The 10,272-nt window shown below is 45.2% G+C and overlaps 1 non-coding gene across 1 annotated transcript; it reads right to left on the bottom strand.

The window, feature by feature from the left end:
* Positions 1-3,187: 3,187 nt before the first annotated feature.
* On the bottom strand, positions 3,188-3,258 carry Trnag-gcc (transfer RNA glycine (anticodon GCC)). The gene has a single exon. It is a non-coding gene; the product is annotated as a tRNA-Gly (tRNA).
* Between the last annotated feature and the right edge of the window lie 7,014 nt (positions 3,259-10,272).

The raw sequence follows: 10,272 nt of genomic DNA on the forward strand, positions 1-10,272 counted from the left end.
CGAACAGCTTGGAAGACCAAGCTGACGCTCTTGGCGAACACTTCGAGCGCGTGTCTAGTTCAAATAATTATTCCGAGGCATTCCTTAAGCACAAACAAATCGCAGAACGCAAGGCTATTGACCGCAAATGCAGACAGAACGAACCCTATAACATGCCTTTTAACATCGCCGAATTGAGAGCCTCCTTGGCTGCATGTCGGAGCTCTGCACCTGGACCCGACAGGATCATGTACGACATGATCAAACACATTCACAGTGATACCCTAATAACGCTACTCGCACTTTTCAATGCTATATGGGCTGCCGGGTACCTACCTACTGCATGGAAAGAATCCGTTGTCGTTCCGATTCTGAAACAAGGTAAAGACCCCAAATTAGTAACAAGTTACCGCCCAATAGCCCTCACAAGTTGTATCTGCAAACTCTTTGAAAAAATGATCAATCGTCGCCTTTTACACTTCCTTGAGTCAAACAAAATTCTTGATCCATATCAGTGCGGCTTCAGAGAAGGACGGTCTACAACGGACCATCTCGTGCGCATCGAAGCAAACATTCGTGATGCCTTCATACATAAACAATACTTCCTATCCGTGTTTCTCGATATGGAAAAGGCGTACGATACGACCTGGCGTTACGGAATCCTACGCGATCTGTCGGCAATCGGCATCCGCGGTAATATGTTAATTATTATTGAAAGCTACCTACACAACCGCACATTCCGGGTTAAAATAGGTAATACACTGTCGCGTCCATTTATACAGGAAACTGGTGTACCCCAAGGAGGTGTGCTCAGCTGCACACTGTTTATCGTGAAGATGAACACGCTTCGTGCCTCACTACCGCCAGCTATTTTTTATTCTGTCTACGTAGACGACATACAAATAGGTTTCAAATCCTGCAACCTCACAGTCTGTGAGAGACAAGTACAACAGGGCTTGAACAAAGTGTCCAAGTGGGCAGACGAAAACGGATTCAAGGTGAACCCCCACAAAAGCTCTTGTGTTCTTTTCACCAGGAAGAAAGGGCTTGTTGCAGATCCCACTATCGAAATGTATGGACAACGAATATCTGTCAACAAAGAGCACAAGTTCCTAGGCATCATACTTGATTCTAAACTTACTTTCATTCCACATATAAAATATCTCAAGGTGAAATGTCTAAAAACAATGAACTTACTAAAAATTTTATCTCACACATCCTGGGGTAGTGACAGGAAGTGTTTAATGAATCTTTACAAGAGTCTCATTTCATCACGACTGGACTACGGTAGCGCGGTATATCACTCTGCCGCCCCTAGTGCGCTGAAGATGCTGGATCCCGTCCACCATCAAGGTATCCGCCTGGCCACTGGCGCTTTCAGAACAAGTCCCATTGAAAGTTTATACGTCGAATCAAATGAGTGGTCACTCCATCTGCAGAGAACATACACCAGCCTCACATATTTCCTTAAAGTCCGCTCTAATCATCAGCATCCATGTTTTAATACCGTTAACGATATGACGTGTGCTACACTTTTTGGTAATCGTCCCTCTATAAGACAGCCTTTCTCACTACGTGTCAGGGAGCTTAGCGAAGAAATGGATATCCCACTCCACGAACATCACTTAATGCCTTCAGCCAAGCTGTTACCACCTTGGGAGTGGCAGGTGGTAGCATGTGATATGTCCTTTGTAGAGGTTACAAAGCACGCTTCAGAGGTTGAAATCCGAATGCATTTCCTAGAATTACAGTCCAAGTACCCGTACACAGAATTTTACACAGACGCTTCTAAATCACATGCCGGAGTATCCTATGCAGCCGTCGGCCCGTCCTTCTCGGAATCCGGCGTGCTTCACCAAGAAACAAGTATCTTTACGGCTGAGGCCTACGCAATATTGTCAGCTGTAAAGCATATAAAGAAATCAAAACTCCAAAAAACTATTATATTTACAGACTCTCAAAGCGTCGTAAAAGCCTTGAAGTCACCCTGTAAACAGAAAAACCCTATTCTCATTGAGCTCTATTCTGTTCTTTGTAGAGCATACGCAACTAACCAACATGTCATTATATGCTGGGTGCCTGGGCATCGAGGCATCGAGGGCAATGTTCTTGCCGACCAAATGGCCACATCAGTCACAACACCCGCTATTAACCCTACAGCTGCTGTTCCTGCAACAGATTTGAAACCTTTCTTGCGAAAGAAACTGCGAAGCCACTGGCAACGCTTGTGGGACGCAGAAACAAGTAATAAGCTTCATTTGATTAAGCCACAGTTAGGTTACTGGCCCTCCGTAACAAAAACACGACGAACTGATGTCCTATTCTGTCGTCTCAGAATAGGACACACCTACGGCACCCACAATTTTCTATTGAATGGTCATGATCCTCCAACCTGTGGTAGATGTGGCGACAGGCTCACCGTCCTCCACGTCCTCCTGGAGTGTCGGGAAGCCGAAAGAGAAAGAAAGAAACACTTTCCTCTAGCATATCGCTCTTGTGTTCCTCTGCATCCCGCCATGTTTCTTGGTAAAGAACCGCTCTTTAACACCAAAGCAGTCCTCGCATACTTGAAAGATGTTGTGCTACATGTTATTAGCCCAGTAAGTTCGTAGCGCATCCTCTCTCAAGAGGATGTTGCTGTGATAGTTTTTTTTATAGCACATGCCTACAAGCTCTTGTGTCTCAAGGGCTCTGTTTAGGCACTTGTGCTTCTGGCCAATTCCTGCATCTGTAATATTTTTGTAAGTCATATCATTCTTTTGCAACGTATATTCATGTCTATAGTACACATCATTAGTCATTGCCATAATCTTATTACGTATAGATTTTACGCTCTTTACAGCGACTGTTTTTAGGCCCCTTTACAGCCATGCCACATCGACTGTTCATGTAATTGACTATTCATATACCAGAGCAAGTCATCACCATCGTCTTGGCGCTCTTTGGCCACATCTGGCCCTTGCGCCAATAAACCACAATAATCATCATCATCATCACCTATGAGTATCCTCTGTGATCAATTTAATTTTTAAAAATTTCCTTATCGCTTATAAAGCATTTCATCAAAATTTACAGTATTACAACAATTAAATATCTTAACGTTAGAAATTGCGCATTTTTGTGCAGATACAGTAGGCATTATAGTTTTCGCGTGACAAGGTTGGAGTACGCGCCAAAGAATGCTTACGCATTAAACGAAAAAAAAAATTGCGTCGGCCGGGAATCGAACCCGGGCCACCCGCGTGGCAGGCGAGTATTCTACCACTGAACCACCGACGCCCGTGTTAACGACGGAGAGCAGCACTCTTTAAACGGGAAGGGAAACTGCGCAACGTCTAGCTGTATCTAGGTCACTTCGGTCCGAGCACTTGCTCGGTCAAGCACAGCTGCAGGTCGACCGGGCGCTTCGGAAGCGAAACAAAGGCTTGTGTGACGCAAAATGCCGTTTGCTATGAAAATATATCTTTGCAGCACAATAGCGTATTTATAGCAAGGCAAGGTTGCGACGTTCGAAACATGGTACTTGTGGCAGTGAAAGTTTCTTGCGCTGCTCGCTTTTTCATGGAAAGGGATTCCTTTAGCTACTTCACACTTCATAGTGCGTTTGATGAAGCAACTTGAAACGCCTATTTTAAAGAAAATTTGATTCTAGAAAACGAAAACTAGGTTTTAGAAAGGCGGTCAGAAAGACTCATAGCACTCGGGTAATCCCGCTGCTGCCCTGCTCTCTCAGCCGTGTACTCATTGTAGAGCCTGATTTAAGATCGTTTTAAAGCGAAGCTATATATGGCTAGGCGAAACAAAAAAGCGTCTGCGCGTCGTCTGTCCACAGAAAACTATCACCATAAGCAATGGCTCGAGCGTCGTCGTCTTCTGCCGTAGCTGGCTGCTCGTTGGTGCCCCTCGGGTTGTGCTCGTGCTTGGCACGCGCTCGCGCCACTGCTTCCGCGCTCGTCGTCGTCGTTTTCTTCCACAGATAGCTGCATTGCCGCTCATCATTCTAGCGTAGAATTTCACTTCTCGACTGTCGTCGTACTGGGGAGGTCGCATTTAAGGGGGTATGGGCTATTGCTTAAGGGGGGGGGGGGGGTATGAGCCATTCATTGTATTGCGTAACAGACAGATTTAATTTGGAAGCAATCTAATTTCGAAGAATCGCAAGCGGCAATGGTGGGCGAATGCTGCTAACTATGCCGCGGAGCACACTCGCGACATCGAACGCAAGCGACAATGGCGGATTGCGGTCATACCGTCAGTGACGTTGTTTTTTCCGTCGCAGCCGAACGTGTGTCTTACCTCATAATTGAGAAATGAACCGTCAAGATTAACCCAGTGATAAACACCGGGGCCACACGTTTCAGCTTCTCTGGTTAACCATCTTCACGGAATGGGAGGGCCGACTAATTTCTTTTTCACTTGCCATCCTGGAGGAAAGCCAAATACACCGTACACTATTGAAGGATGAACTCGAAGAGTCCGTGAAAATGTTTTTCATTTTATCTGGAGTGATTTAAAGATCCAATGCGAGGGTCACACGATCACTTTTCAAGTGCTACGAAGTATACAGCCTTCGAAACTATCAAACTCTAGTGACTCGAAGGATAAGGCTGCTACACAACAAGATCTAAGAGCTCGAAATTTTTCCTGCAATCAGACACAAAGCGCTTGTGGCGCCTCTATCGCGAGTTGTGATTCTGCATTCCCGACATTGACATTAAACGGCCCTAACAATTATTCTAACTACATAAAGAGCGCCTTTTCAATATTGTATCGCGTTTGAATGACATACCGAAATAATGTAGTCTTTAGGATTGCGCAATGATCGCGGTTGCGCATTTTCTAAGGATTGTTGGTTTTCTTGAGCACTCTAGAAACATTGGGGCTTCAAGCTGCAGTCAAGGCTTTAGTCAAACCTTCAGTCAAAGCTTGACTCGCCTCTTCTGCTGCTGAGCAAGCCGCTTATGCGAGTGGAGAACTACACTACCTCAGGGTGAAAGTAGCGGTAACGGACAGCTATGTCTATGGCTATGGTAACGGACAGCTGTCCGTCTCACTGAACCCCTCCTGCACGAGACAGGGCAAAGGGTACGGGACCAGGTGCGGAGGGCAGGTACCAAGAGATGGAGGGCGGCAATTCGGGCGAACGCTGCTCGGGCGGTATACTGTGCCGGCAAGGTCGATATAGCCAAAGAGACCATCTACCACAGCTCCCGAGGCAGAGGTTTGCATTGCGTGTGCAGTGGTGTGCTCAGAATAGAATACACGTGTTCACTGTGGATCTAAGCACTGCTTGCCCTCGATGCCAGACCGGGGAGCAGACCACGAAGCACGTACGTCGTCGTTAAACGTCCTGGCTTGCGTCCCGTCGCACCCCGCATCAAGGGCCTCGCAGCGGACGATTGCAGTGATGCACTCGCGATGACGCTCGGCTTCCGTGGCACCTAGGGTGCCTCGATACCGCGCTTCTCCGTACAGGGTGGTGACACGTCCGCTTTCTCCGCCATATTTTGTCGGAACATGTAAAGGCACGGTATGACGGTCAGCGGGAATTTAGATTCTTCGCTTGCTTACAGAGGAACAATTTGTAATTTTCGCAGTTTGAACGTTTAAGTGCATTGCAATATTTACATATCACCTGAAAAACAGTGGTGGAACGCTTACAGTAAAGCAATACTAGGATAAGTTTCGAGCCCAGCAGCTAGAGAACTTGTAATATTTTCCGCGATTTTGCTTACGATAGCAAATTTGTTTCGAAAACAATGTTGACGCATATGGTGTATACTTAAAGGTTGTCCTTCAAGAAGGCTGATAGAATTTGGCTAAAGCTATAGCTGAGTAACGTCATGAAAAGGTATAGGACAAAACGAGGTGAGGAAATACGGCGCCGTTGCCAATAATTGAAGGTAGTGTAGTTATCGAGATAAAATTCGTGCGTGTAAAATGTAAGAATGGTAAAGAACACGCGGCCGAAAACAGTCTTACACTAGCAAAGTGTCAAAAACCAAACTCGTAGCGCGGTTTCGATCACGGCCGCGGCGGCCAAATTCAATGATGGCAAACTACAAGAACGCTCGTCTACGTAGATTTAGGTGCACTTTAAAGAGCCCCAGCTGATAAAAATCATTTCGAAGTCTCCCACTACGCTCAATAATCAGACCGTGGTTTTAGCATGTAAAAGCACATAAGTTATTATGTCTCTAAGTGAAAGCAAATACAAGGCACGCGATCTCAGTCGTACGACCTTTAAACACTGATAAATGAACAGTGGCGTTGTAGACATCTAGCCTAAAGTATAAGTCCATGCGTTCGGCTTGTGAATATTTTATGCCTGTGGTATATAGTGTAATATTTCCCGCCTCTATAAGTATAAAGGCTAAAGGTTTTGCTGAAAAACACATTTATCTTGCGTTCTGTTATGCAACGACCTATAGATGAGCACAGCAACGTGAGAAAGAACAGAATAAAGTGACACATGTCACCAAGCGAAAGGGAATGTTCATTTCCGAAATATATAGCTGTAACATGAATAAACCAGAGGAAGGCAACTTCGAAATAACTGAGATGTGGTTCAAGGCATTTCACTAACACGTTCACCTGCCTGAATCCCCAGGACGTCATGCACATAAACTTGAGAGCACTGACAAAACAAAGTTCATGTAATGCTTCTTGCGAACATGAAAACCGATCAGTCAAAGATTACACCTGCGGCGTTTTTAAGTACCTATTCCGTCCCCTTCGTTACATATGACTGGTGCGATCAGTGCAAGTGTAAATGCTGTGCTGCAACACGACAAAACTCCCCAGTGCTTGCGTTTGTTGAAAATTACCCATATGGTTCGAGCAGGTTTCTCATCGGCTTCATTAAATGACTACGACGGCAAACGCCTAGTGATGGAAAGATGTCCTGAAGACTGTTTCACACAAAGACCCAAATTTAAGTATAATGGCTTAGAAGAACAAGGTTCTTGCAGACTTTTTCCAGCGTTCTTGGTCGTGGGTAACTTAAGTCATAGGTGTCGTTTTTCCCGTTTAGCTAGTGGAAAAAGGTGTGCAGCAAACGGGCATGACGGAGTGTTTTAACTATGAAACTGTCACGCACTTTTCGACTTACGTCGAGAGTCCGAAAAGTAAACTTAGCGAACACGCCCGCAACACCGCGGAAATTACAAACACCAGGCAACACGACAGTGCCGCACTAATGCACGCACATGTACGGCCGCTTCAACAGCTCCGACACAATATTGCGGTGGTGCGGCGCAGGCCTGGTCAAAGGGTGTCACCACGTTGTACGGCGAGAGGCGGCGCTCGCGACGCCAAAGGTGCGCGCCTGTTTTATAGCTAAAAACACTCCGTCATGTCCGTTTGTTGCGTGCCTACGAGCTCAAAGGACTAACGGCAACTACATGTCTTAGATTTCCCCGCGACCCAGAACGTAAGGAAAAGTCGACAAAAACTTGTTCATCCAAGCCATGATACTTAAACTTGTGTCTTCGTGCGAAACGGTCTTGAGGAAATTTTCTGATGCACTAGGCGTTTGCCCTCTAAGACATTTAATCAAGGTGATGAGAAGCCCGCTCTAACACAATGGATCATTTCCAACAATCTCATGTACTAAGCATCCAAGATGTTTGGAAAATGTTCTTGGACAGCTTTCTCTCCTTGCTGCTCAGCATTTATACTTGCACGTATTGTACAAGCCCGATGTAACTACAGCGAGATTAAATGTGCAAGTGAAACCACCGCAGGTGTAAACTTCGACTGATCTTTTTTATGTTTATAAAAAGCGTATAACTTGCGCTTTGCTTTGTCGATGCTCTCAGGTTTCTGCGCATGGCCTCCTATGGCTTAAGGCAGGTGAACGTGTTGGTTAGCTACCTGTCTCTCAGTGATTTCCAGACGGTCTTCCTCATGTTTTTACTCAAGTGAAAGTATATATTTCTGGCAAGAAACATTCCCTCTCTTTGGGTGAGATGTGTCACTATGCTTCTGTTTCTCACATTGCTGTGCTTATCTATGGGTCGTTGCATAACAGAACGTAAGGCAAACGGGTTTTTCAGCAAAACATTCAGGCACTATACTTAAACTGGCAAAAAAATATTATACTATACTTCAGGCAGGAAACTTCCACATGCCGAACGCATGGGCTTATACAAAAGGCTATATGGCTGCAATGACGGTGTTCATTTATCAGTATTTTTAAAGGTCGCACATTGTACCTTGCTTTTGCTTTTCACTGATGAAAATAATAAATTATGTGGTTGTACGTGCCAATACCATAATCAACATAGCTTTGACTACCTGGGGTTCCTTTATTTTTTTTCCTTTTTCCTTTTTTTTTCGGAAGTTTGCCCAACGGCATAAGATATTATATATATATATATATATATATATATATATATATATATATATATATATATATTTAGGTCGGTTTCGGCGATGTGCATCAATAGGGCCCTAAGGTTGGTCGCGTAGAACCAAGAATTATAGCCCAGTGGTCTTTTTTGACGTGCACCTAAATGCAAGTCCACGAGCGTCTTCTGCATTCTGCCCTCTTTACATTTCGGATACCATGGCCGCTATCGTAACGGTGACCCCTAGCTTGCCTTTTTGACACTTGCAGAGTTTGTCTCTGCTAATGTAATACTGTTTTCGGCCACGTGCTATCAGTCATACCGTTCAGGCAAACAATTTGTATCTCAACGACTACAGCACCTTCAGTGGTTGGTAACGGTGCCGTAATTATTCATCTCGTTTTGATCTTTTCGCGACATTACGCAGGTATAATGTTACGGCCATAAGTTGCGTCACCCTTTTTTGAAGGACAACCTCTAACTTCTTATGTATGCCCCATATACGTCAACCTTGTTTTTTGCAACAAGTTTGTTAGCGGAAGCAAAAGTGCGGCAAAAGCGAGTAGTTATCTGCTGGGGAAACTTATTCTAGTATTTCTTTATTGTAAGCGTTCCACCTCAGTTTTTAAAGTGATATGTAAATATGCACGCAATGCACGTAATGGTGTAAGCTGCGAAAATTATACATCTTTACGCTGTCAGCGAGCGGAGAGCCTAAATTCCCGCGGTTCGTCATAGCGTGCCTTTGCGTGTTCCGACATAATATGGCGGTGTAACTTGACGTGTCACCACCCTGTACGGAGAAGCGTAATGTCGAGGCACCCTAGTTTACACTAGGGTGCCTCAGTACGCTCCCACTTTCGGCGGGGAAGAGTGCACTGAGGCACCATAGAACACAGACCTCCACCTAAGGGCCTCATAACAACCGGAAGAAAGCTACGGCAGACTTTAAGCCATAAGTATATAGGGCGATCATTTTATGTTTTATGGAATTCTTAAAAATCGCCTGTGGCAGATAGCAAAATTCGTGTCCTCGAGCTGGATTTTTCGAAGAGGCGGACATTATACTAGCAGGGTGAATCCAAACACATGTTCAACGAATGAACGAAAACTCACTAATTAAGTTCTTAATTATTTACTTTACGGCACATATTGCAATTTACGAATTGTAGCTGGTGAGCTTGCAAGACGTATCAGTATCGTGGTGTGCCGCAGGCGAGACATGACCAGAGGCTCCAAGCAAGGGGAGCGGTAGCGTCCCCGTTTGTTCAACAACCATGTCTATATACAGAAAGTGGGAGAGGGTGTGTTCCATCACCACCATGTGTCTTGTGCGATACAGATATCGGTAACGTCACACGTGCCGTAGATGCGAAGTAGGCGCTGCGCCAGATACGATGCATAGATGCGATACAGTATATCCACTTGATTTGATTTGGTGTTTATTTCTTTCGAACGCAAGGGGAAGCCAATTGAAGCACGAAGGCGGTAGGCGGGACTGGACCTTGGCACCTTGTTACAGAGAACAGCAGACACATCAAGTGCATATACCTGTACAACAACAAAACACACTTGCAAATCAGATATACGACTTGATATAAAATAACAGAAAATACAGTGGTTATGTACATAAAAAAATGTCGCAGTTTCACCCGAAAGGCGAAGCATCAATTGCGATAGCAAATTAGGAGAGAGCTATACGGAGTAAGGATAGTAGTTTTATCAGCTGCATAAACTTCGACATGCAGCAGCACCAGCAACGCGCAGAACTGTTGTCGACGCCGTCGGCGTTTTGCCCGCGTTAGCACCGAATGCGTGCGGCGTTCGTGACTGCTGCCGGTGCCTCTGGGGGTGGCTCCGCGGTTTTCGACGAGATCAGAACACTTGTCGAGGAGCGTCGGAAGTCTTTACCAGTTTCTCGCCTCGCAACGTTTTTATATAA

This window comes from Dermacentor silvarum, chromosome 4, assembly GCF_013339745.2.
Source record: "Dermacentor silvarum isolate Dsil-2018 chromosome 4, BIME_Dsil_1.4, whole genome shotgun sequence".
Classification (NCBI taxonomy): domain Eukaryota; kingdom Metazoa; phylum Arthropoda; class Arachnida; order Ixodida; family Ixodidae; genus Dermacentor; species Dermacentor silvarum.